This window comes from Heloderma suspectum, chromosome 3 (genome assembly GCF_057233095.1).
Source record: "Heloderma suspectum isolate Gila_16-S chromosome 3, 16-S_ref, whole genome shotgun sequence".
In the NCBI taxonomy this organism is placed as follows: Eukaryota; Metazoa; Chordata; class Lepidosauria; order Squamata; family Helodermatidae; genus Heloderma; species Heloderma suspectum.
In genome coordinates, this window is record NC_139460.1 from 96,476,839 (window position 1) to 96,500,807 (window position 23,969).

The 23,969-nt window shown below is 44.7% G+C and overlaps 1 long non-coding RNA gene across 1 annotated transcript; it reads left to right on the forward strand.

Moving 5' to 3' along the window:
• Positions 1–326: 326 nt before the first annotated feature.
• On the forward strand, positions 327–20,888 carry LOC146349980 (uncharacterized). The gene is made up of 3 exons (XR_014789139.1): positions 327–538; positions 13,250–13,304; positions 20,252–20,888. It is a non-coding gene; the product is annotated as an uncharacterized LOC146349980 (long non-coding RNA).
• Positions 20,889–23,969: the final 3,081 nt, after the last annotated feature.

Consider the following 23,969-nt stretch of genomic DNA (forward strand, 5'->3'; position numbering starts at 1 on the left):
GCAACTTTCTGTGGCAACTCAACATGCTCAGTTCTCATTAGGCTGTTTGGGGGAGGGAAGGAGGTAGTTGCCCTGTTACATTTTTCTTTGAAAGATTTAAAAAAAATACTTCTGCAAACCTCGATGTTCCATTGAGCATGCTGATGCCTCCCTCTTGTTTCTCAGTGGCCGTGTTTGACTACAACCCTGCCTGCACTCACTACCTTAATTCATTATTAGAAGGAGTTATCGAAGTTTTAGCCTAGTGGTAGGCAACAATTTTTGTGCTGTGGAGGACAGGAAGGCCTGGCATGCTATGGTCCATGGGGTCACGAAGAGTCGGACACGACTTAACGACTGAACAACAACAACACTTGGAAATCTCAGAAACTGGCCTGAGCACCACCACAAAATGTTCCCATGGGAGGTGTGGCAAAGGACAAGGAACGTACCCAAAGGAATGAGTGCAAGACAGAGGTGGGGTCTGAGCCCTAACACACTAAACAACTCTGTGAACCTGCAGTTTTCACCACCTATTTCACACCAATCCCAGCTGCCGGTAAGAAAATGTGTTAATTTAAAAAAATAAGCGGGAGGGTTAGGGCACCTTGGTGGGCACCAAGATAGATTTCCAGGGGCGCATTGGTGCCCATTGCACCATACACATTGCCTACCCCTGCCATAGCCCCTTCACCTACCCAATTGTGCCTAGGTTGAAATGCTGTTTGATCCTTCCTTCTTTTGAGACAATTCACAAATATTTTGAAGCATTCTCTAGGTTTTGCTTTATACTTCTTTTCTGGTAATCTATTCCATATGACCCCCAAAACAGGTAATTATTCCATAGCATGGTAATCAGGTAAGTTATTCCATAAATAAGGCATCTTAAGAGAAGCACCATTTCTTATAAAATATTTGTATGGTGTTATTATTCTCTAGGTAACTTATTTATTCGCAGATTATTATTCTTATTTATTTTGCATGTCGAGATCCTATCGGTTAAAATTTTGTTAGCTCATTTGAACAATATGACTTGACTTTAAAATATTTCAGGACAAATGTTTTTGCATCTGAGGCCAAATAGTCAGGAAAAAGAAATACCTAGTATATGTAAGTTGAAAATTAAAAAAGAAAATAGGGGGAAAAAAGAAAAGAAAAGAAGAGGAAACTGATCATGTTGATAACTACAGACACAGTAAATGCCAAATCCCCACTTTGGCTGCAATTCATCAGTTCCTAACAAATGCTTCTTTATAAGTACTTGTAATAGGAACCGGCTAGCCCTCCAGCCATGTGAACAGAGAATGTTCTCCTCGTGATCCCTTCCTGTACTGCTGTGGACGCAAAGGCTGACATCGAGCATGCCAAGGTTAGGAAAAGGGCTGCTTCCCCTCGGCAGAGCACAGTTTCAAAGGCTTTGGAGGGGAGAGTCTGGCTCTTTGCCAAGATCCAGGATCAGCTAAAGGGCAGCAGGCGCCCCCTCCCACAAGAAGTTGCTTTGACAGGTGTGCCAGGCAGCAGACAGCTTTTGCTCTCTCAGTCTCTTGCACTAAACTGGGAAGACTGATAAGGCGAACTGTTGGCAATTGAGGTGAACTTGAAGGGGCGGATTGTTAGCAACCGCAATTTTCATCCCATAGGAAATGTCGACATTGATTTCTGAATTAGGTTTTCATTCTGAACGGTATTATGTGTGTGTTAAAAAATTACAAAGCATCAACATTTTGCAGTATCAGAATATCGCTTTTCCCAGCCACTGAATCTCCACACTGTGTGGAATCTATGGTCCTTATCCAGCTGTGTGTGTTCACTGCAGCCAGGGCTGTACACAAGTAACCCTGTTGAATAAGCTGCAGCTGAACAGATCATCTTTTTGAAGGACAGAGGGAACGAGAAGGCCTGAATCCAGGCATGGTCTCAGTGGCAGGGCTGGGCATCTGATAGGACTCAAACCCTAGCAGGAGGTTCACCAATGCAAAAGGAGCCCCCTGTTTCTCCTCCTTCTTGCCATAGTGCTGCCCACAGAGCTCACCCATCCTCTTCCTCTGAGCGCAGTCTCCACCATTGCCTAGAGGGGAAAGGTAATGAGTGTGCAAGTGGGCAGGCTGTGGCAGGTTGTTCCTCATGTACCTTCTTCCTGCTACTGCTCCCTCCTTCATTGTGGGCAGGCAGAAGGTGCTGGTGGCTGCAACAGTGAGGAGGAGCAGAAACAGCAGCCCTGTGGTAGAGCCCACCCCGCATATTTTGAGAGGGCCCATGGAGGGAATCTTACCAGAGCATCTCTCCCCACAAAACATGTCCTGGAGCTGGCACTGAAATGGCTCTACCTCCTTCTGCTCCCCTGTGAAGTGGATCAGTTACAGCAGCCTTCCCCAACCTGGTGTCCTCCAGATGAGTTGGACTACAACTCCCAGAATCCCTGGCAAGGGGATGCTGGGAGTTGTAGTCCAATATATCTACAGCAGAGTCAACCCCACCCTTAGGCAGTGTGAAGCAGTCACCTCAGGCAGCAGATGCTGGGAGGTGGCAGCAAGGTGCTGGAGGAAAGAACGGTGTGCCATGTGCTGCCTACGGGTGGAGTGGAGGATGCTGTCGCATCATTAGTGTTGAAGTCAGATTCAACTACATGTCCAACTACATGACTGAAAGAACTGGGCATGTTTAGCCTTGAGAAGAGAAGACTGAGGGGAGATATGATAGCGCTGTTCAAGTACTTGAAAGGTCTCAGAGAGGAAGGCCAGGACCTCTTCTCGATCATCCCAGAGTGCAGGACATGGAATAATGGGCTCAAGTGACAGGAAGCCAGATTCCGGCTGAACATCAGGAAAAACTTCCTGACTGTTAGAGCAATACGACAATGGAACCAATTACCTAGAGAGGTAGTGGGCTCTCCCACACTGGTGGCGTTCAAGACGAGGCCGGACAGCCATCTGTCAGGGATGCTCTGACTTGGATTCCTGCATTGAGCAGGGGGTTGGACTCGATGGCCTTGTAGGCCCCTTCCAACCCTACTATTCTATATTTCTATGATGATTCTATGTCCAGTTTGCTTTTATACATGGAAAGGGAGTGGGCGCCATTTTGCTCTTTGCCTCAGGAAGCAAAATGTCTTGGGGGAGGGCACCATGTTGGGGGAAGGCTGAATTACAGCTTCTTCTTTTTGCAGAGCCACACACACATGGTCTCAGCTGCTGGACTGGGCTGGGGAATCAAGTGCACAACACATACTTCACAAGCCATTAATTCCCTATCTAGCTGGGAATATAAAAGCAGGTACCTCTCTGTTTGTGTCTGCTCCTTGGTTGGATTAGGGCAAATGTGCAATGATCACTGGAGAGAACAGAAGTGGGAGATGGACGGGGGGGGGGGGAGAAGAAATATCCCCTCCTCAACTTGGGGTATGTGTCTGGGGTTAGGCAGGTAGTTGAGCTGCTGCATGTGTATCTGCCATTCTTCAGTGTTGTTGCTGCTGGTGGTGGTGGTGGTACTGTTGTTGTTCTTGATGACAATGCTTTTTAAAATTAGCTAGGCAGGCTGTGAGTCAGAGTGGAGGAAGGATGGACGGGGAAGGGGTGAAATACTTTCCCTCGGAGCAGTATTTTAGCTCAAAATCCTGCTTCCCAAGCTGCCTTTCACCCCTGGGAGAACAATTCAAGGCTCTCACGTCTTTCTTTCTACATGTGAAAATGCATCTTGGGGGATTGCTGGGGGGGGGGGGGAGATGATGATTTTATGATGAAAAACTGCCCAAGCAAAAGTGTTAAGCAGTGCACTCCGGCACAGCCCACCCTTTAAACTCATAGCCTGCCCAGGCTGGTTTTGCCATGGAGGAAAACTAGAGAGAAAAGTAAAACCATGTACGTTCAGCCTCAAACTAAGCAACCTCAAGTAGCAAGGCTGGGTAAGACTTCTGCACTGGAAAATGGAGTGCTGGCCTGGAGAGAACATGCCTTCCATGCCGAAGATCCCAGACTTGATCCTTAGCATCTGCAGGTAGGACTAGAAAAACTCCTGCCCAAAACCCTGCAGAGCCATGGCTGCCAGTCTGTGTCAACAGTACTGGCCCAATGGGCTGACTCAGTATAAGGCAGCTTCCTATGTTCCTATGGATCTCTGTTTCAGTTTCTACATTTTTTGAACTTTTTGGAGCACAAGTGTGTTCAGCCCTGTTTCATTATCAGTTTGCAAATTTCTTGGCAAAAACTCTGCACAAAAATTCATATGCGTTTTTGCATGCATGTCTCCCCAGATATGTCCATTTTTGTTTGCATTTTTTAAATTGGAGAATTTCATCACAACATCTGGAAAAGTGCAAAAACTGAACGATAATTGCGTTCCTGTCCATGTATTACCTTGGGAATGCATTCATGGGAATTGCTCATAAAAATGAGAAATGCATACAAAATGCATGCATTAGGAGAACTGTGTACAGAAATATATGCCATTTTGTACTCATTTCTTCTCCTGTATGCATTTCAGTGTGCAATTTCCACTAAGGGCTCACTCCTATGGAACTGCTGCCCACTAGATGGAAGCTTCCAATCTCAGAGCCTTCCGAGTATCCTATACCCTACTCTGCTGCTGCCATCAGGGTGGAAGGAGTGGCAGAGGCAATTTTTGCCTTTCTTTCTCCTATTTTTTCTTCTAGATGGGCTCTGAGCCATTCTAGAGAGGTCACAGTGCTGCGGGCAGGTCCAGGGCTAGAGAGGCCACAGGATATAGTGGATCCCTGCCTCTTCTCTCTCCTCCCTTCCCTGCCAAACAGAACTCCCCCTTTTTGACCTCTATGAGGTCATTTGAGGTCACGGTCCCAAGCTCAGGAGGTGGCTGCCACAGTTCTTTCATGGTGGCTGCAAGGGGGCTGGTGAGGATCAGAATGCAGAGTCCCCCTCCTGAAGTTGTAGGAGTGTCTGTGTCTTCGGGATCCTCTGTAAAGTATGTATTTTTATATGCATTTTTTTATCAGAGAAATAAATTACAACATTCAGAGAAGTACAGAAACTGAAGGATGATTGCATTCCAGTTCACCTCTTAGTTTGGAAAGTGTGAATTAGGTCAGTTTGTATTAAACTGCAAACCAAACACTTCCCCCGCCCCCCCGTCCCTAGGGCTGCTCCGTCCTCTGTATAAGACTACAGAGGATGTAGCAGCCCTAGGGACAGGGGAGAAGAGGTGGCACTTCCGCTGTATAAGAAGAAAAGACAGAATCATGGGGTATGTGCCAAGTCACCTTTATTTTAAAAACACAACATTGGATATTAGATCTCTTCTTGATGTATTGCCTTCTTGATATAAGACCCAGCAGCTATTTAAAGTTAGGGTAGCATCATGTGTGGCAGCCAGTTAGAGATATACTGGATGACAGCTCTGGCTGCCTGGGAAGCTTCCAGCCAAGCAGTGAGTTGTCTGACCATTTTGGGGGAAAGGATGCTAGACCACATGGGTTGTTCTTCTGATCCAGCAGAACAATATTTTTTTCCTCTGAGGGCATCTGCTGAACTGCTGATCTCCAAATTTTGAGTCCCTCCTGGGAGGCCTAGTGGCCATGAGAAAAGAAAGATACCGAAGAAAGACAACTTGGACTGGTTTAAAGTTTTTACCTAATGAACTAGTTATTGTTTTAATTGTGGTATGCTTGGTTGGCTGGGGGCCTTTCTTGTCTGACTTGTGATTTGCTGTGTGCTTGGGAGATACATTAGTTAACCCTGAGGAGAGATGGGCTCATCATTATCACCATCTCATCACTTTATTTGTATGCTGTTTTTCCAAGGCAAAACCTTGGCTTACGGCAACATCAGAAAAAATAAATAATAAAATACACAAACACTTTCCAACAGTTCACTAACAATGACAAATCATAACAAAATTCAGTACTCATACAGATAGGCTAAACATCTCACATTACTAATGTGATTTTATTTTAGTTTTATTATGTGCTGGCTTTATTATCATTGTTTTATATTTATTGTGAATTTTATGCTTTTAACCTATCTGAACATCGTACAAAGAACTTTCGTTATTGAGTGGTTTAAACAAACAAATAAACCATCAGCGCTTACTCAGTGGCAGAGCTCCTGCTTTGCATGCGGAAGGTCACAGGTTCAATACCCAGCATCTCCAAGTAGGGCAAGGAAGATTCCTGCCTGAAACCCTGGAGAGCTACTGCCAGCCCATGTCGACCAGGGGTAGAGGATCCTTGTGGGCCCATAGGCACATCTGGACATTTGAGAAACTGTCCTGAGTGCCACTACAAAATGGCTGCCATGGGAGGCATGGCTAGTCACAAAGGCTCATCACTGTGTAGCCCAGAGGCATTAATAGGAAATGAAGATGGCAGCTACAGGAGGCCCGCACTTTGCCTTGAAGTGATTCCAAGTGCAGGTAAGAAAATGTGTTATTTTTTTAAATGGGAGGGGTGGGGTACCTTGGCAGGTGGCAAGAAAGGTGTCTGGGGGTGCATTGGTGCCCAGGGGTGCCATGTTGCCTACCCTTGATGTAGATGGACCAATTGCCTAACTCAGCATAAGGCAGGTTCCTATGTTGTTTGTCAGAGAACTGCAGTGTGGTAACTTTTGAAGTGGCTAGCATGTAGTAATTGTGATCTTGCCCTTAAAAGGCAAACCAACCAATAGCCAAACACCAGTTGGTCTGACATTAAGCTGAGAGATGTTGGTGAGTGAGTGGGAGAAAGTACCCACCAGGGATTTTGGAAAGGGATGCGTGGTAGGAACAGAGAAATATGATTCTGGTACCCATAGCCACAAACATTCTTCCTGCACCCCCCCCCCCCCCAGCACCACTTGGTAGCTAGCAGAAAACTAATCTTTCTCTCTCATACACACACACACACACACTCCCATTTATCTATTTGCTAATAAACCACTTCCATTCTTTTTTGAATGCTGGATATGATTAGAATGAAATGAAAAATCTGGAGCAGCTATGTCATCAGGCAGAAATAATTAGATAGATGAAATCCTTGCAGAAATCATCCATCTTTTGGAAAGAAGTGACATTTTGAAAAATTTACAAATTTTCATTAAGATATTATGGGTCTGAATCCTAGGTGAACATTATTGCGTTTGTAGCATTCTCTGGACATGCAAGTATAATTAAAGGGTTTTGTAGCATCATATTGATATTGGGGCTGGACACTTGCAGATCTCTATAATTTCTCTGTCAATGGTCCTTTAAGGGAAAGGAAAAACAGTATAGCAATTTGAAACAAAATGGCAGCAGGTGTATAAATTGTGTCTTATATATATTTTAAAATTCCAGGCTATTAAAAAAAGAAATGAAGCTGAGGTCCCTCCCAATGCATAAAGCTTTCATGCAAACATTATAAAGTGTAGTGCTTTGCTGAATATTACAAAGCCATCTATTATTAACTCAGCATGAAAGATGAGGGTTATATGGCAGAAAAATGATTTCATTTGATCACAGGCCGTGCCTCGAAAAATAGGATGCTCACTTCCACCAACCCTGAAACATGTATTGACAAATTCCAGAGATGGGATCAATACCTTTAACGGGCCAGCCAACTTGGGTCCATGTATACAGCCCCCCCCCCCCATCACATATAGTGATTGTGAATGCACTTTGTCCTAATATGCACATGTTTTTAATTGACAAACTTGCTCACAACATTTAAAAGGTGAGGATACTGCATTTGGATTTGTGTAGAGGTTTGGGGAGTGTGAATTAGGTAAGTTTGTATCAAACTGAATGAAATTCACACCATCCTTAATTGCTGCAAGGGAAGTCATAGTTTTCCATTAAAAAACCCCCACCTCTTTGTAGAAGGCTCCATATGCATTCATGTCATAAAGTTAGTAATCACATTCCCTTTTAAAACCCCTTTTAAAGTATCCCCAAACTACTGGGGCTTGGATGGGATGACTACTTTATCATGATAGATGTCACAGACACTATTTCAAAAGTACCTGAGAGCATCATGGGAAACCATGCAGACATCCATCACAAGAGCACTCGTTGTGTTTCTTGGGGTGGGAGGTACCTCTTGAGGTGATATGAAATCATCCCCAAACCTGGCTTGCCAGGGATAGTAGTGCAGCAGAGCACTTCTATGTTTCTGAAAACGGGTTATCTGTCTCAGCCTGTATGCAAAGACTTGGGCAAGTTGCCTCAGGGAGTTCTTGAGTGTTGCTTCATAAATAGGGGGTTCATCACACAGAGCTTTTATCCTGCTATTGAGATGGAAGTTTGCGGGCTCTTTAGATGATGCCGTTACCCTCCAGGGTTTCTCCCGCAGTTTGCCCCAGCCTATCCCACGTTTTCCACAAATGCAAAAAATGTAGTATTTTTCCCAGCCCACGGAACAGGAGCACCATGTCCTCCATGTGAAATTCTCCCATAGCGGAAGAAACCGCTCTGTATGCGTGCTGTGAGCATTTGTTTTCAGTGGTTGGGGTGCGGCTAGGATGACGAAGGCACTGAGGATGGGAGCGGGGAGGAGACCCAAGCAGATTCGACAGGCACAAGGGCAAGAATCACCTGCTGATTGCATCTCCTGCCTCTGCGTTTCTCAGGCAGAGGGAGAAGAGGGTAAAATGCCTCCCTGCAACCAAGGGAGACACGTCTGATTCCCCCACCCTACCAAGCTCAGAAGCAATGCCCTCTGTTGTTTCAGAGCACCCTATTAAGTTCAATGGGGCTTACTCCCAAGTAAGTGTGCCGAGGGTTGCAGACTTACAGGGTGATCTTATGTCTACTCAGAACTAAGTCCCACTGAGTTCAATGCGGCTTACTCCCAAGTAAGTGTGCCCAGGATTGCAGACTTATAGCATGGTATTATTTCTACTCAGAAGTAAGTCTGAGGTTTCCTGGGGGCCATGAGAAAACAGTACAGCAGAAGTTAAGCTACGAAAACAAGACCCCCCCCCCTCCTTAGTTTGCACACATACCAGGGAGGGAGGGAGGCACTCCCTCAGTTTAAATCACGTGGCTGCTGTGTAAAGAAGCCCTTCCTAATCCCGCAAAGAAACCAAAAGCAGGAAGCTCCAGAAAGGATGTGTTTTTTTGCTGGGGTTTTGCTTAATGTAGAAACACCTTAGGGATGGGAGAAAATTTTGCTTGGTTCATTTTTTTTTATAAGAACTTATCAACATTTGCAAATTTCTTCATAAATGGGATGGAGAGAATGGGGTTAGAAAAAGAATGTGGGAGAAAGCAAAACAGGCAGATTCATCCATCCTTATAATCCTGTTCATAACCTTCAGTCTCTTCAAAAATCCCACCTTCTAAATTAGCCAGCTCTCAACTTCTTATTACTTTTTAATCAAGCCCCATCTTTACTATATCATCACTGAAATGGCTAAGAAAGAACCAACAAATCACTCTATTCTGACCACTTTAATAGTAGTGAATTACATAATTCCATTCAGATCTATGATTGGTAAGTAATTAGATGTTTTCAGGATGAATAATGTAAATGCATTGATTTAAATCTCAACAAGCTTGATCAAAAATATTCCCCTAGTTAAAATGATATTGGGTATTTTAAAGCCAAAAGCAGGCAAAGTATTTGGATGTTGAGCTGCAGTTGATTGCATATGACGCAGTGCAAAATGAGAGCCAAACTGAAGAATACAAGCCAGATGCTGTTTACATGTCTCATGCGTTTGGAAATCTTTTGCTGAAAAGTTCTCTGTTTCCAGCAATCCAAATCTGGGATGAAGATTTCCTAATTTGGGTTTGCCGCAAACTCCAACCACTGAAAAAAAGATCTTCAGCATGACAATGGGATTACAAGGTTTTCAGCTTCCAGTTCCTACAGAGATTTCAAGAAGAATTGGATGCCATTGTCAAGTATCTATTTGTACTGCAAGTGGAGAAGTGCCTTCAGTGTGCGCGCACGTGTGTGCAGTCATCCTTTGTGTGCACACGACTGCCCTATTTTCACCTGCAAAATTTTAGAGGCCATGGAAAGGTTTTATCAACGTTTCACAGCTGTAAACAGAAGCTATTGTGCACTTATAACTCTTCTATACTTACAACAAGAATTACTGTCGGAGTGTGCTTATGTACATGCACACACTGGGTTGGATTTCATGCTTAGAGTAGACCCATTCAAGGCAACTTAATTCCCATATATTTCAATGCATCTATTCTAGTGTGACTAAGTCTGGATCCCAAGGGGGGAAAACGGAAATCAAATGCAAGAACAAAAACAAGGAATCATCAATCAAGTTGAGTTGCGTAATACCACAGATAAATTAATAAATAAATGAAATCATGGCATTTACAAACACTTTATAAATTCATATAACAAATGTTATAACCACAATGTTAAAAACAAGCAATGTTTTGCATCTCTAGTGTAGATAAATATGAAATCCCTTGCATATGACAAATAGCACGCATGTTTTGACCATCAATTGCTCTTCTTCAGTGGTCCAGTAATGTCACACAAACATAATTTCTCACATAAGCATATGGAAAATAATAACCTACCTCTCAGCCCAATCTGCAAAATACAGTGAAACAACAGCAATGTAACAGTGGTGTTATCTGTAAATAAACAAATTGATTTTAAAAAATTACATTCAACTGGGGGTTGTAGCTAATAGTCTCTGTCTGCTAGCAAAATCGAATCCATCACCCCCTGCAGGCTCCCATGTTCCCCCAGAATATGCTTCAAAGTGCTGAGGGGCCCTCTGGAGCATATTTGGGGGTGGTGGGGGGAGGGGAAAGTAAAGTCCCACTGTGGAAGACTGCTTGCATGATGTTGGATGTAGCCCTTGATTGGTAATTCCTAAGTATGGATCCAACCCATTATAACTTGCTGAAGGCTGTATACTGTATTCCTTGTGGGGGATGTTCAGATTTCTGTCATTCTAACTGGACTCTTCTTCTTACCTGCACATAAAGGAGAAGGTCAAGCACTTTAACCCCATGGTCCAAATCTGGGGGGAAAGGATATATTTACAGATTTCTATTTTAGAGGAAATGGTGTTGATGCAGCAAATTTAGCCCTTAAAAATGCAAATCTTTGGGCTATAAACCTAATACTCTGCCCAAGGAAGATCTTTAATTATGATATTTTATTTATGATTCATTGCACTTTTGCTTGTTTATATGCCTTCAGTGTTAAGGTTTAACATTAACTGAGTGAAAGTCATAGTATCCTCAGCTGTATTCATGTGGTTTTCATTAACTACATTAGAATCTAAGGAAGACCCTTGTTAACCCAAAATAAAGAATGTTTGTTAGTGTTAATTAAGAGCTAACCATAAAATTACACAATGATAATTGAAGCCATCCCGTCCACAAATGCATTTTTTTTAATGAATCATAGGGTTTGGCCTTGGCTTATGGACTGGATTGTAGTCTATAAATACAGTTCTGTTCTTCTCTGCATTTGTATATGAGAGATGTTATCAGCTCATTAGTGCTAGGTCCAACAACTATTTTCTGCACCAAGACACAGCCTTGGTACTTCTGAAATGATAAAGAGTGCCTCTGAGCATGTTCATAGTACATTACCATTGCCATTTAATACTACATGTATTATTATTATTATTATTTGTAAAATACTTTAAAAACTACCTATATTTCTCCACCCACTTTGCAGGGCAAGCAACAGTCTGAGGGGCATGTTTGATCAGGAAAACAGCTTGGGAAAAGCACTAAACACCCATTCCCTTGTGTCACCTGCTCTGATCAAACTGACAGACCCTCATGGCCACATTTAATTAAAAAAAGGAAAAAAAAGAACACTGTCCGGGTCAGTGCTTACACAGGATGTATTTGACTTGCTGTGATAGCACACCTCATTTCTCCTGGAATGACCAGCCTGAAGATAAGCAAACACATGGTGGCAGCACAGGCCTGCACAGAATGGGGAGCATGTTTGTGGGATGGATATCACCTCCAGGCCTCAGGTGGCCAACCCATGACTTAAAGCCTAATATCCAGTTTAACTTATGGTGAATCAAGCTGTTGGTGGCTGAAGTGTGAGAGGTCTAAGCAGCAATGCCTGGAAGTTGATTCCACCATTTTGGTTTGGCTTAACCTCAGCTGCAGCAGTATGTACATAAGAGCCATGCTGGATCAGACCAAGGGTCCATCTAGTCCAGCATTCTATTCACACAGTGGACAACCACTGGAAACCCACAAGCAGGCCACCAATGCAACTGCACCTTCCTGCCCATGTTCTCCAGCAACTGGTGTAGACAGGCATACTTCCTCTGACACTGGAGGAAGCATATAGGTATCAGGAGTAGCAGCCGTTGATAGCCTTCTCCTCCATGAATTTGTGTAACTCCCTTTTAAAGCCATCCAGGTTGGTGGCCATCAATTCACTACATCCTGTGGTAGCGAATTCCACAGTTTGGCTATGCACTGTGTGAAGAAGTACATCCTTTTATCTGTCCAGAATCTCCCACCAATCAACTTCATGGGATGACACCGGGCTCTAGTATTAGGAGATGGGGAGAAAAATGTCTCCCTAGCTACTTTCTCCACACCATGCACGTACACCAGGCAGGCCTAAAATTATGAGTCTAGTCCAGCCTTTCCCAAACCTGTTGTCCCCCAGATATTTTGGAGTACCTTTCCAGCATTCCTTGCAATTGGCCATGCTGCCTGGGGCAGATGGGAGTTGAAGTCCAAAACATCTAGAGACACCAGGCTGAGAAAAGGTGGACTGTTCTAGGTCTGAAGGTTGTGTTTGCTGTGCACTGAATCCAAGCTTCTGAAGGAGCTGGCTGCGGTGTTTGGATTGCAAAACCGGCTTCAAACAACAGTCTTGTTTACTCTGTGGTATGTTATGGTATGGTATGGTATGGTATGGTATGGTATGGTATACAGTTTGGAAGCTCCAAACTGAAGCAATATATCTTCTCTAGTAAAGAAGGGAATGGTGTGTTTCCCTTCCCCCTTCTTGCATCTAGATACTGACAGCAGGATGAGAAATAAAGAATCTGCATAGTTAAGACTTGCTGGTTCCATTTTGAGAATTCAATCTTTTGGACTGATTGTTGAGTTATGGGCCATAATTATGATTTCTATTCTTTCCTGCTTTCCAGCTGATGAAGACCTGTCAGGTCAAAACATGTTTGGGTTTGGATATCTTGTATCAATATAGCCTTTTTGGAAACCAGTGTTGTCACTATGTTTGTATGTAAAATGTTGGACTGTTAATTTATTGCTCTTTTATAATTTTATATGGTGTATCAGTTATTTTTTTAAAAAATGCCTTTTAAACTTTGTATGTTATATTAGTTATATTCTCCCTCCTTTCTTATAGTTCTTTATCGTGACATCGGATTTGGACTGGACAGCCCTTCAAAGAGAGCATGCCTGTAAATAGAAGACAGTTTTCTGACAGCCTTTGCAATAGAGGATGGTCCTCTGTACAGTATGACACATGGCCACTCTAGTTCCCAACCTCCTCCATTTCACTGGGGAAAAAAAACCCTGGGAGAATCAATCACTGATCTCCTGCTAGGGATGTATAGATTTTGTTAAATCCATTCTGTCTGTGTTTCACAGATTGTCAGGCGTCTTTCATTCTGGTGTCTGCTCATTGATGGAATTGGATTTTTCTTAATTTCCTGAACTTGTGTTCTCATTGGAAAGTGTGCACATGCACAAATGTGCACTTCCAAAAATGCGAGAATCCCTCTAACTCCCCCCAAAATGAGCACTTGTATGCTTTAGCCGGGGGGGGGGGGGGGATGCAAAGTTTTGGTCAGTGTTTTTTTCCCCTCTTTTTCTTCTCTTCACATTTTTGTATGGCTAAATTTGCCTACAATTCCTGAAAGTAAAAAAATGGTACGCAAGTCCGCAGAATCTATGCAACTCCAATAAGGCCGGTCTGCTGCAGATGCGTTTGAATCTGTTGCAGATTTCTCTGACATCCCCGTCTCCTGCATAACATGTCAACTAGCCCTAAGATCCTTTTGCTTGGTTGTGGTTTGTTTTTAGATCCATCTCATTTCCCACTGAACACACACACACACACACACACACACTCCTCCTGAAGAGGAGGGAAAGTTCAAAATATCACAGGGAAGTAGCTTTGGGTGAGATCTGTCAGCCCAGTTTGCTCTTGTGGTACGAATTGCTTTTCCTTGGCAGCGCTTTCAGTCCAGTGACAAGGCATTCTTGGGCAAGGACTGCAGGCCAATCAAATCAGGTGTGCTCTGGAAAGCCTAATGAACAACTGCAATACTTTCAGTTGCCGTTGTTGATTTCATGTTGGTTATTTGGAGGACAGTGAATTAGGCTTCCCTATCTTTCCTGGCACTTTTCAGTATCTGAGTCAGCTTGGCAAACATAGCCTGTCTTTGAGGGGAATCATCTTGAGAAAAGGAATTCTATTGCCCTGATTGACTTTATCATTTATTTTCACAGTCCTCTGTTTTTCTGTTGCTTCACTTCCTTGAGTTTTTCCTTCTCATCTTTTACACACACACACACACACACACACACACACATGTTCCTTATCCTTTAACGCCTCTCACCTATTTTTCTTCTTTCTCACTCTCTTCCCCTCCTCCTCCTCCTCCTCCTCCTCTCTGTGCCGTATCCTTATTGGATGTTAGCAATCACTCTGGCCTACATAAACTTATTTCAAACTCTGCTGAAGTAGATATCATTCCTGTCCGCTGAAGTAGATATCATTCCTGTCCACTGGAATTCCTCAGCCATGATGTCTTATGTCACCCAGGTCCTCTTTTTCCCCTCCACTTTGCCTTGCATTATGAGCCTTTATTTCTCATGATGCATGATATGAACAAAATATGATCGCTTCTTTTCCTTTACACAATTCTGAATTTCTTTGATCTTTCCCATTCTCTGCATTATGGTGTCATTTGTTACATAATGTGTCCAAGATATTCTAAGCATGTGATGGTAGCACCATAGCTCAAATGCTTCCAGGCATTTGCAGGCAGCTTCTGTGAGAGTCCAGGCCTCCACTCTGTACGTGAGAGCCAAGAAAATGTAGCACCTTAGCACGAGAGTTCAAATGTGAAGGTTTAGGGTCATAGAATCATAGAATAGTAGGGTTGGAAGGGGCCTACAAGGCCATCGAGTCCAACCCCCTGCTCAATGCAGGAATCCAAGTCAGAGCATCCCTGACAAATGGCTGTCCAGCCTCGTCTTAAAGGCCTCCAGTGTGGGAGAGCCCACCACCTCCCCAGGTAATTGGTTCCATTGCCGTATTGCTCTGACACTCAGGAAGTTTTTCCTGATGTTCAGCCGGAATCTGGCTTCCTGTAACTTGAGCCCATTATTCCGTGTCCTGCACTCTGGGATGATCAAGAAGAGATCCTGGCCTTCTTCTCTGTGACAACCTTTCAAGTACTTGAAGAGTGCTATCATATCTCCCCTCAGTCTTCTCTTCTCAAGGCTAAACATGCCCAGTTCTTTCAGTCTCTCTTCATAGGGCTTTGTTTCCAGTCCCCTGATCATCTTTGTTGCCCTCCTTTGAACCCTCTCCAGCTTGTCTGCATCCTTCTTAAAGTGTGGTGCCCAGAACTGGACACAGTACTCCAGATGAGGCCTAACCAGTGCTGAGTAGAGGGGAACTAGTACTTCCCGGGATTTGGAAGCGATGCTTCTATTAATGCAGCCCAAAATAGCATTTGCCTTTTTTGCAGCCACATCACATTGTTGGCTCATATTCAGCTTGTGATTGACGACAATTCCAAGATCCTTCTCGCTCGTAGTGTGGTTGAGCCACGTATCCCCCATCTTGTAACTGTGCATTTGGTTTCTTTTTCCTAGGTGCAGAACTTGGCATTTGTCCCTATTAAATGCCATTCTGTTGTTTTCTGCCCAGCACTCCAGTCTATCCAGATCACTTTGAATTTTGTTTCTGTCTTCCAAAGTATTAGCTATCCCTCCCAATTTTGTGTCATCTGCAAATTTGATTAGCATTCCCTGCACCTCCTCCTCCAAGTCATTAATAAAAATGTTGAAGAGCACTGGGCCCAGGACTGAGCCCTGCGGTACCCCACTCGTTACCTCTCCCCAGCTTGAGAAGGTCCCATTGATAAGCACTCTTTGAGTCCGATTCTGTAGCCAACTGTGGATCCACATGATCGTTGTTTCATCTAGCCCACTTCGAGCAAGTTTGCTCATCAGGATATCATGGGGCACTTTGTCGAAAGCTTTGCTGAAGTCGAGGTATATGATGTCTACAGCATTCCCACGGTCTACAAGGGAGGTGACTTGATCAAAAAATGAGATCAGATTTGTCTGGCAGGACTTGTTTTTGACAAATCCATGTTGGCTTCGAGTAATCACGGCATTGTTGTCAAGGTGCTTCCAGATGGATTGCTTTATGATCTGCTCCAGAATTTTCCCAGGGATTGATGTCAGACTGACTGGTCTGTAGTTCCCAGGTTCCTCCTTTTTACCCTTTTTGAAGATAGGGACAACGTTAGCCCTCCTCCAGTCATCTGGCACTTCCCCGGTCCTCCATGATTTCTCAAAGAGAATAGACAGTGGTTCTGAGAGTTCTTCTGCCAGTTCCTTTATGACTCTAGGATGCAGTTCATCTGGCCCTGGAGATTTGAACTCATTCAAAGTAATGAGGTGTTCCTTGACCATATGCCTGTCGATCTCAAGCTGCAATCCTGCCCCTTCAGCTTGTACTTCGCCTTTGCCAGGGGGGTCATAGACCCTCTTTTGGGAGAAGACTGAGCCAAAGTAGGAATTGAGCACTTCTGCCTTTTCTTTGTCATCTGTTATCATTTTGCCATCCTTATTTAATAGCTGAACAACCATTTCTTTCCTCTGCCTTTTACTATGCACGTAGCTGAAGAAAGCCTTTTTGTTGTTTTTAGCATCCCTCGCTAACCTCACCTCGTTCTCCGCTTTAGCCTTCCTGACGCCATCCCTGCAATTCTGTGCTACCTGCCTGTACTCTTCCTTTGTTACTTGGCCTTCTTTCCACTTCTTATATGTGTCCTTTTTTGTTTTCAGGTCATCCCTAAGCTTTTTGTGAAGCCACATTGGCTTCTTCTGTTGTCTTCCACCTTTTCTTCTTGTTGGAATTGTTTGTGATTGTGCCTTGAGAATTTCCTTTTTTAAAAGTTCCCACCCATCTTGGACTCCTTTTCTCGCTAGCATTGTTTGCCATGGGACCTTACTGATCATTGTTCTGAGTTTATTAAAATCAGCTTTCCTAAAATCCAGGGTACGCGTTTGAGTACACTCGGCTTTTGCTTCCCTTAGAACCAAGAACTCAAGTACAACATGGTCGCTTTCCCCCAGAGTTCCTGTAACTGCTACTTTATCCACTAAGTCATCTCTGTTGGTTAGGATCAAGTCAAGGATAGCCGATCCTCTAGTTCCTTCCTCTACTTTCTGTAGGAGGAAGTTATCCGCCACACAAGTCAGGAATTTCCTGGAGGGGCCATGTTTTGCAGAATTTGTCTCCCAACAAATATCGGGGAAATTGAAGTCCCCCATTACTACTACATCATGCTTCCTTAAAACATTGGCTATTTGCTTTTCAAAAGTTTCATCCTTGTCTTCTCCTTGATTGGGTGGCCGGTAGTAGACTCCGACCACCAGGTTCCTTTTATTCTTTGCTCCATTTATTTCAACCCAGATGCTCTCGATGGGGCTACCAAGCTCCTCCTCCTGTATTTCTGTGCAGAGATATGTATTTTTCACATACAGTGCAACCCCGCCTCCCTTTCTGTTCCTCCTGTTCTTTTTGAACAAGTTATATCCTTCAACTGCTGTATTCCAGTCATGAGAGTCATCCCACCAAGTCTCAGTTATACCTATCAAGTCATAATTTCCCTCCTGTATTAAGAGTTCAAGTTCATTCTGTTTGTTTCCCATACTCTGGGCATTAGTATATAGACATCGAAGACCATGTGCTTCATAGTCTGGCTTTCTTCCTACATGTGTCTGAAGACTATTATTGGGCGCTATCAGCGCTGTTCTCTCCATTGCAGTGCATGCGCCTACGTCCATTGTTACCCCCAACATTACATCTCCCTTCCCCGTAGGATTCAGTTTAAAGCCCTCCTGATGAAGTTCTTCATGCTGTGGCCAAACACATTCTTCCCAGCCTTTGTGAGGTGCAACCCATCCCTAGCCAACAGCCCATCTTCCAGGAAGTATAGCCCGTGGTCCCAGAATCCAAATCTCTCTCGTCGGCACCACCTTCGTAGCCAGTCATTCACCCGGAGTATTTTTCGTTCCCTTTCTATCCCTCTTCTAACTACTGGAAGGATGGATGAGAAAACTATCTGGGCCCCAAAGTTCTTGAGTTTCCTTCCCAAAGCTTCAAAGTCTGACGTGATCTCTTCGTAGCTCCGCTTGGCGGTATCATTTGTTCCCACATGGATGAGAAGAAAGGGATACCTGTCAGTGGGCTTTATGAGTGCAGGCAACCTTTCAGTCACGTCTCTAATCTGTCCTCCCGGGAGACAACATACCTGGCGAGTCCACGGGTCTTCGCGACATACTTGGGTCTCGATCCCACGCAGCAAGGAGTCTCCCACTACTACCACTCTTCTCTTCTTCTTCTTGTAGGCCTGGGTTTCATCGCCTCTGTTTGACTGACCTTTAGCCTCTTGCTCACTCTCATGCAGGTTCCCCTGTGATTCTTCCTCTGCAGGCTGTCCTCCAGTCTCATCTGCAAGTGCCTGGAATCGGTTCCACAGCTCCACCGCTTCCACTGGTGCAGAGTGGCGTCTAGTTCTTCTTCTCCTAACTGTCACCGTTTTCCAAGGAGTATCCTCTACTCCATTTTTCTTCTCCTCAGCATTTCCCACTTCTGCCTCATCTTGCTGTTGCTCTTCAAGCTTCTGGTCTGCCCTTTGCTGCTGTAGTTCCCCCATTCTGTCCAAGAACTCTTCGTGTTCTCTTATTCCCCGGAGGGTTGACAGTCGCCGCTCCAGTCCACTTACTTTTTCCTCCAGCAGCGTGATCAACTTGCACTTGTTGCAGGTGTAGGCCATGTTGTTCTCAGGCAAGAAAACAAACATTGCACACACCTTGCAGGTCACCACCACTGGAGAGTCTTGTCCTTCCATAGCCCCTTTTCCCTTTTTGTGTCTAGCTTTGTGATTGTTCTAGACTAGCCTGTGCCTGCTCCTCTACTCAGTAGAGGTTAAAAGCAGAGTCCCACTGGTGTGGAAGTGTGTGTTACAAGACAAATAAATGGGAAAAAGTTAGTTAAAAAAAAATGTTAGGGGCCTCCCCCTTGACCTCCCCTGCCGAACTCCCCTGGCCAACTGCTGTTTGCTCCCCCTGTTCGCTCGCTCTCTGGGAGCTTGCCTGCTTCTGTAGTCCCTGGACCAGCTGGAGCAGCTTGCTCTGCTCTGCTCTGCTCAGCTGGGAGGCGGGAAACAGACTGAAGCTTCCCGCCCAGTCAGCTGCTGGGAGTACTCAGGCCACACCCCTCCAATTCAGTTGGAGCTCTCAGAAGCTCCTGGTGAGCTCACAGCCAGTCAGAAGGATAAAGGGCAGCGCCCTGGGCTTCCTGCAACCCACTTACCTCTTAGCCTCTGTCTCCTTTGTCTCCTTTGTCTCTTCAACCACTGCAACTCCCCTGGCCAACTCCTGTTTGCTCCCCCTGTTCGCTCGCTCTGTTCGCTCGCTCTCTGGGAGCTTGCCTGCTTCTGTAGTCCCTGGACCAGCTGGAGCAGCTTGCTCTGCTCTGCTCTGCTCAGCTGGGAGGCGGGAAACAGACTGAAGCTTCCCGCCCAGTCAGCTGCTGGGAGTACTCAGGCCACACCCCTCCAATTCAGTTGGAGCTCTCAGAAGCTCCTGGTGAGCTCACAGCCAGTCAGAAGGATAAAGGGCAGCGCCCTGGGCTTCCTGCAACCCACTTACCTCTTAGCCTCTGTCTCCTTTGTCTCCATTGTCTCTTCAACCACTGCAACTCCCCTGGCCAACTCCTGTTTGCTCCCCCTGTTCGCTCGCTCTGTTCGCTCGCTCTCTGGGAGCTTGCCTGCTTCTGTAGTCCCTGGACCAGCTGGAGCAGCTTGCTCTGCTCTGCTCTGCTCAGCTGGGAGGCGGGAAACTCAAACTCTTTGTCAAGCTACAAAGTCTTTTCTAAGGCGCTTAAAGGCACGTCTTGCTTTCTCAATGGCAATTCTGATTTCATGAGTATGGTCCCAATTCTCATTTAGGGTAACTCCCAAATTGGTTATAATGTCTACTCTTTGTAACGGTTTTCCATTTAATATAAACTGAGCATATATGTTAGAATCATCACTTTCGTTTTGGTTTGATTAAGTTTCATACCATATATTTCGCTTCTCTTTTCCAGTGCCCAGCAATGAGGAAGTTGTCCTGGATAACCTCTTAGGCGTATAGGATACTACCTCAGAGCAATGCACACCTGAGGTATGCAACTGATTATGCTCCTGAAATGTTGACATTACACCACCACCACCACCCCGGCCAAAATCTGGACTTCCAGCATGAAGTGAGTTCCGGGAGGATTTGGATTTTTCTGTAATGCAGTTGTTTTAGTGGAACAGAAACTGCACCTTGAAATCATTTGTTGTTGTTCTATTCTCTTGGGCTCATGGACCTTTCCAGATGGTTTTGTTAAGGAAAAAACGCCCATTTGTCAGGCACAGTCGAGATACGTTCCCCCAGAATTGTGCTTCTCTAGTCCAGAGTTCCTTTGTGTCCATCGGAATGTGCTCTGTATCGCCCTGCATGCGCTGTACCTTGAATCTGGGGGAAAATCCTCTCCTTTTTCCAGATCATATAGCTACTCCTTTTGCATGGTCTGTGTGGAATGTGGTTTTATGAATGTCATCATGGGTAACAATTGGATATTGGATATGATGCGATAGGTGATGAGAGAAACAGCTCTGCCTCCACATGCCCTTGCCATTTGTGAGTTTTAAAAGTCTTATTTTTCATATATTTTAAAGTCCAAGTGTTGTACTACTCAAGAGCAGGAGTACATTATTATTATTATTATTATTATTATTATTATCAGCAGCAGCAACAGCAGCAGCGGCAATAGTATGCCCTAAGATTAGGAAAAGTTTTGCTTTTATTTTATTGAATTCTGTAATGGTTGTGCTGTCCCATGTCAGTCTCTTGTCCCCCTGTTTGCCTCTAATCCCAGATGTCCCTCTGTCTTGCCCATAATTCCCTGGCTGTGCTCTGCCCTCTTCCTATACCCCCATTTCCTGGTCATGTCCCTTAACTCCTCCACCCTGGCTGAACTTGACTGCTTCTTCCTGCCCTCCCACTAGGGCAGGGGTGGGAAAGTTCCAGGGGTTGTGGGGACGCACCCCTGCCTCCCCTGCTGCACAACCAAAATTTGGTGGCATGGTGAGAAAAGATAGCCTCATTTTAAAAGATGAAAGTGGTGGTTTGCTGCTGAAATTCAGCAATTGAGTGGCAGAAAAAGGGGCCTATTTTGTTTTAAAATAGCCCCTTTTGCCACTACCCCTGGGCCACCAGATTTCAGTGGCAAGCCACTGCTTTTGCCCATTAAAACGAGGCTTCTTTTTCCTCATTGCCCTGCCACCAAATTTTGTTGCCAAATTTGGTGGCAGGGGGTAGTGGGGGACTGCAAAAAGGCCAGAGGGCTGCATGCTGCATATTGCCCATGCCTGCACTACAGGAAGGAAGAAAGGAAGGAAGGAAGGGTACAGCTGTGCTCCGAAGCTTGTACCACATGTTATGGGGCAGAAGCCCTGCACACTGTGTTTACATGAAGCTGGACCTGCAGGTAATCTGAGTCACTGTTTTCAACATGCACATAGTACAAACTTTTTTCATGTGTATATTTTTGTCCAACATACCCAAGTTTAAGGAAGATAATTTTATATGCCTTAATAATTAGGAATGAATTTATGGTGAATTCATAGCACAAAGACAGTGAGCTTGCCTCCAGTGACATCAGCACATAGACAAATCTGATTTGCTACATAGTGTGATGATGTCATCCCATTCTCTATATGATCCCTGATTGCTTGGAATCACTTCTGTAATTAATCAAGGAAGACGAAGATGCAGGAACAAGATTTTTCTTTTAAAATAATGGCTCCAGAGCAGCAACACAGAAGGAAAAACATGGCAGCAAAGAGGTTGAAAACTCCTTGTTTTCGAAAAGAAGGTGATCCTTGTCACAATTTGGGGACGGACAATGTAGTGTAATTCATGGGATGGCCCTTGCCTCCTCCCCCCATGGGGAGGATATGGTGCTGGGCAGTGGTATAGCAGAGCCAGGGCTCACAGGGTTGAAGCACCAGGACATTCTGATTAGCAGGGATGATGCCATCCCCCCAGGCTTCTCTGCTCCCTCTGAGCTTAGCTGCAATTAGGGATGCCCAGGTTTTGTGAAATCTGTCCCGTGTATATTTCATGGATTGTGTGGTGCTGTTTGTTCTGGCATCCGTTCACTGCCGGGTCTGATTTTTGTTTTTCCATTATGCGGAAAAATAAGCAAATGATTCTGTAAGAGGGTTTGCAACACTTAACATAATTTACGTTAGTACGTAACGTTTAGCAGATCATCCCCCATTCCATTTAACTTTTCCCCACATATATTTTCCAGGATGATGTATGTCTCAGCAGAAACTTGCATATTTTCCTACGAATAAATTTGCATAAATTTCGGGAAAGTTAAAAAAAAAAGAAGATCTGAAAGTCCACAGACTCCGTGCGGCCGGTCCGCAGTGGATTCTGCAAGTTGGATTCTTAGAAATCAGGACTCATTTTAGTCCATCTCAAATTTCTCCAGCATCCCTAGCTACAATCATTACAGTAGCTGTGAGGAAATGTCATGATGAGTGCCTGCCCTTCAAAATTTCCCACTACAGCACTGGTGCTGGATGGATTCTCCTCAAATGCCTTGCCCCTGTACACCCTTCCACCACCACCTTGGCTCCAAAGAAAGAGAGAGAAGGGGGGGGTAGGATTCCTATTGAAATAAGGCCTCTCTGACACAGCCTCCTTCCCCATGACAGTGGAAGCTAGTTCCTTTCTCTGTTCTTTTGTAAATAGGAGGAAATATAGAGGCCTGAACTAGACTTGAATTAACACCTCCCCCCCCCCCATTTGCTAGGTGTAGACTGAAGGAGGCAAGCGTGGCCCATTTGTCTTACTATGTATGCTGCTACACTGGTGTGTGTGTGTGGTGTGTGTGTGTGAAAGTATCCAACTTGCAGAAGCCCTCCTGTTTTTAAACGAATGGCCATGCTGTGAACAGATTGCCTGCATAAGCCCTTAGCCTGAATCCTCTTCCCACAGCTGTTCTGCAGGGAAATGCAATCCTGTCATTGCTGAGTGGTGTCAGACCAGTTTAAAATGATAAGGCAGGCAGTGGTGAATCAGGCGTTCCATTGTGAATGCAAACACTACCGCCAGCATCATACTGTCAGCCTGACAGGCAAGGGAGAGGAAAGGAGACAGCTCTTCTGAGAAGTTTCCGTCTTTCTCAGTGAGGAAAAAATGGATGTAAACAAGGAGAATCAGAGTTAATTCAAGCAACTGGATGAACCACTGGCACACACAGAGCTGTGCTCTTTGCAGTCTCAGCTTGCAGCAATAACAGATTGTTGAAGGAGGATAACATTCTGGGCTACTGCGGGAGAAGGAGACAATCCCAGTCTGTATAGACCAGCCTTCCCCAACCTGGCCAATGGCCATGCTTGCTGGGATTTATGGGAGGTGCACACATCTGGAGGGCACCAGGTTGGGGAAGCTATAGAGCAGAGTTGGGCAGAAAGCAGATCTCCAGATGTTTTGGGCTTCAACTTCCAGCATTCTTGACCATTAGCCACGCTGGCAGGAGTTTCTGGGAGTTGAAGTCCAAATATCTGGAGATCTAACTTCTGCCCATCCCTGATGTAGGGGTTTGATTTTCTCAAACTCTGCCACCAGGATTTCCACCCCTCCTCCAGCTTCTCTTGATTTAACAGCAAAGATTTATAGTTTATTCACATGACACACTGCCAAGAGTTATTTAAAATGGTTTGTATTTACCATGTTAGGAGCCCACTGAAAAGGAAGTG